The sequence below is a fragment of the Odocoileus virginianus genome, unplaced genomic scaffold (genome assembly GCF_023699985.2).
Source record: "Odocoileus virginianus isolate 20LAN1187 ecotype Illinois unplaced genomic scaffold, Ovbor_1.2 Unplaced_Contig_60, whole genome shotgun sequence".
NCBI classification, from domain to species: Eukaryota; Metazoa; Chordata; class Mammalia; order Artiodactyla; family Cervidae; genus Odocoileus; species Odocoileus virginianus.
Window position 1 is genome coordinate 1 of NW_027224377.1, and position 4,049 is coordinate 4,049.

At 39.3% G+C, this 4,049-nt stretch overlaps 1 pseudogene; it reads left to right on the forward strand.

Annotated features, from left to right (window-relative positions):
• The first annotated feature begins 2,394 nt into the window (after positions 1-2,394).
• LOC110145692 (olfactory receptor 4B1-like) lies at positions 2,395-4,049 on the forward strand (annotated as a pseudogene).

The window sequence follows — 4,049 nt, forward strand, 5'->3', positions numbered from 1 at the left end:
ATGATATGGCTTAAGTTAGATAGTTAACCAGTTATTAAATGAGAGCTAGTGTCCAGGTGTCCTGGCTTCCTGTCCAGTTCTCACTCTCTCTCTTTTTCCCCTCCTTTTCTTTCTCAGTAGTCTCGTCTGAAAAAAGTTCCTTTTCTTCTTACCTTCAAGTTTCTTCTTTACTATCTCATTACTATGGACACAATACTTTGCCCACCTGATGTGAAGAACTGGCCCACAGGAATAGACCCTGATGCTGGAAAGATTGAAGGCAGGAGGAAAGGGTATGACAGAGTATGAGACGTTTGGATGGCATTGCCAACCCGATGGACATGAGTTTGAGCAAGCTCCGGGAGATAGTGAAGGACAGGGAAGCCTAGCATGCTGCAGTTCATGGGGTCACAAAGAGTCAGACATGACTGAGTGACTGAACTGAATTGAACCTCATTATTAGGTGCAAAAACTTTATGGAAATATCTCTCTCAACTAATTGAAACTAATTTTGAAACTTTCCCCAATTCATAGTTTATTTGGCAAAGTTCACCCTAGAGAAAGGAAATTCCATGGGGAAATTGTTCCCTTGATTATATGTGTGGCTTAATTTATTTTAAATAGTTCAAGGATCAAATCAGTTAATCACAACCTTTGGACTTTTAGTGGGTGGATAGGTGGTAGGTTTTCTACAATGAAAACCAGGCTTTTAAAAATATCTGGTGCTGCTTCTTCTTGGGATATCATTTCTCAGATATTACAAATCCAAATATCCAACCAGATCCAGATCTTCTGAATTTTCATTTTATGTTTTCTAGTGGTTTATCTTAGATGTCTATTCTGTCATCTAAAAACATCTTGGTAATTTGTTATTGGGGACAAGGACTGATCACAGAATCTAGTAGAAACTACCACCAGTACCTTTGATCAGAGGGCAGCCTAGTGTCATTAAAAGAAGAATGATTTCTGAGTTAGTACTAGCAAATTACTGTGTGCTTTTGGTAATGTAATTAACATCTTTCAGTCCCTTTCATAAAATATATAATTGAGGGGCTCAAAGTAAAGCCTCTAAATTATTTTTTTAACAAAATAATTGTTTATTTTTCAACATCATTCTCAGAGTAGCTTGGCTTATTTTGTACTGGATTTTGCTCACTGGAGGCCTTCACTGAAAAATCATGTGGGTGGGTAATACTAGCCAAAGTGTCTTGCTTGTCAAGGACCGGGATTCCCAGAGAGGAGTCCAGTGCTCCATCTCATCTCATTTTCTGCAAACCAGATCACCTCCTTGAGTAATGATCAATCAAATCTAGCAGAATGGCTAGCTTCATGCTGAATGGGAGGCATTGAGTGCATTTGAGCTCTGTCTGATCCAAGTTCCTGTTCCAAGGAAGAATGAAGCACAGCAGATCTTCTGTCCTAAAGGTAGAGGTGTGACTAGAAATAAGACACAGAGTTTCTAAGCAGCCATAGGACACTGGGCAAGCCAATTTCTATCTTTGAGCCACAAGTATTCATTTATAAATTAAGGAGGTTGGGTTTGATTTTTTTTTTTTTTTTGAGGAAGGATGCATCAATTCTATTTATTTATTACATGGTGGTAAAAAATATATAACATACAATTTGATGATAATAAAAAAATAAATAAAGGCCTTTACAATTTTGGGATTCTGTAGGATACCATTTGGATATGACCAGGTAATTTCTTCTTTCATTTGTTTTCTTGTGTGAGTTTAATTATATATACATATATAATATACACATGTATATATGTAATATATTTATTATATTATTGTATTGTATGACTGAAAGTTGGAAAGAAAGTAGAACTTGTGTTCTCAAAAAAAAAAAAAAAGAAAAAATATAAATATGTGTGATGCTGAATGTGTTAATAATTAGAAGCTGGAAATCCTTCCACAGTGTATGTGTGTAATAAATCACCAGCATGTACACTTTAAACAATGATACAATTTTATCAATTATATCAAATAAGCTGAAAACAAAGGAAAATAGGAAAGAGAAAAAAAAGATATTATGACAAAGATATAATGATGTTACTGAAAAGACTATTAACTTGAATGGAACCCAAATCAGAATATCTTGTGAATTAGAAAGAACCCTGGACTAAAGTCAGTAAGCCTGCTTCTGAGCTTGAGACTCCACCACTTTGTCTATGATCCTGAGTAACTACTTCTCTGAGCTTTAATTTTCTAATATGTAAATTGTAGATTTTTAATATTTAATGCTGAATGGGTACCTATTGCCTAAACAAAGAGCTTGTGGTAAGTGTGTATTGTATAGTGGTTTACACTGTCTAACATGCTATGTTTCTATGATGAATTCATTACAATCAGTATTTTTTTTTTTATTGCAGTTCTCTCAGTAGGTCTCATCCAGCATACCTGAATGGATTCCATGGTGAGTACAAATAATGTGACTGAGTTAGTTATCACCAGTCTTTTCCAGGATACAGAGGTGCAGAGAGCATGCTTTGTGGTGTTTCTCCCTGTGTATCTAGCTACAGTGGTGGGCAATGGCCTCATATTTCTCATGGTTAATTTCAGTAAGAGTCTGCATTCCCCCATGTACTTCTTCCTTAGTCACCTGTCCCTGGTGGAGATCAGTTACTCCTCCACTGTTGTCCCTAAATTCATCACAGACTTACTTGCCAAGATTAAAACCATCTCCCTGGAGGGCTGTGTGGCTCAGATATTCTTCTTTCACTTGTTTGGAGTTGCTGAGACCTTCCTGCTCACGGTGATGGCCTATGACCACTATGTGGCCATCTGCAAGCCCCTTCACTACACAACCATCATGAGTTGGACTGTGTGCCACCTACTGGTGGCACCTACTGGTGGCTGGTTCCTCGCTGGGGGGCATAATTCACTCCATGGTGCAGATCCTCATCACTGTCCAGTTGCCCTTCTGCGGCCCCAACGTGATTGACCACTACTTCTGTGACCTCCATCCCTTGTTCAAGCTTGCCTGCACTGACACCTCTGTGGAGGGGGTTATTGTGCTGGCCAATAGTGGATTATTGTCTATATTTTCCCTCCTTATCTTGGTTTACTCCTATGTTTTCATCCTGGTCAACTTGAGGAACGTTTCTGCGGAGGGAGGACACAAAGCCCTCTCCACCTGTGCCTCTCACATCACGGTGGTCATCTTGTTCTTTGGACCTGCCATCTTCCTCTACATGCGGCCCGCCTCCACCTTCACTGAGGACAAGCTGGTGGCCGTGTTCTACACGGTGGTCACCCCCATGCTGAACCCCATCATCTACACACTCAGAAATGCAGAGATGAAAATCGCCTTGAAGAGGCTGTGGGGCAAGAAAGTTAACTCAGGGGTGGAATAACAATGAAAACTTTAAAAAACTAAGCATGCATATGGTGACTAAATAAAAGTTTGATTTTAGTGAACTATGAGGAACAGAGCAAAAGTTCACCTATTCAAGCTTTTTGTTGTATTTTAGGTGAGGGATTTATATTCCATACAATACATCAGATACCTTTCATAGCCCTCTATTTTGAGGAAAGTTGAAAATTGAGCTGCATTGCTGTTTTTTTTTTCATGTTCTATAGTATACAGCACACAGACTTTAAGGAGAGATCACCTGGATTGAATTCCCACTCTGTCACCTTCTACCTGTGAACCCTGGGTTCATTTGATTTACTTCTCAGTGTTAACATGCTGTGGTGTGTAGAAAGATTGTGGTACTGGGAGAAAAAAAGTTTATGTCTTGTTCTTTCCCTCTATCAATGTTCTCTTGTGGGATCCTTAGAAGACTTTTCTATCAATATTTCATTTTAGGAATAGTTAGGGGGTTTGGGGGAGAAGGAAATGGCAACCCACTTCAATATTCTTGCCTGGAGAATCCGATGGATAGAGGAACCTGGTGGGCTGTGGTCCATAGTGTCCCAAAGAGTCAGACACAACTGAAGCAACTTAGCGTGCACAGGGAGTTTGGGATGGGCATGTACCCACTGCTATATTTAAAATGGATAATCAACAAGGTGCCTTACTGTATAGCACATGGAACTCTGCTCAATGTTATGTGGCAGCCTGGA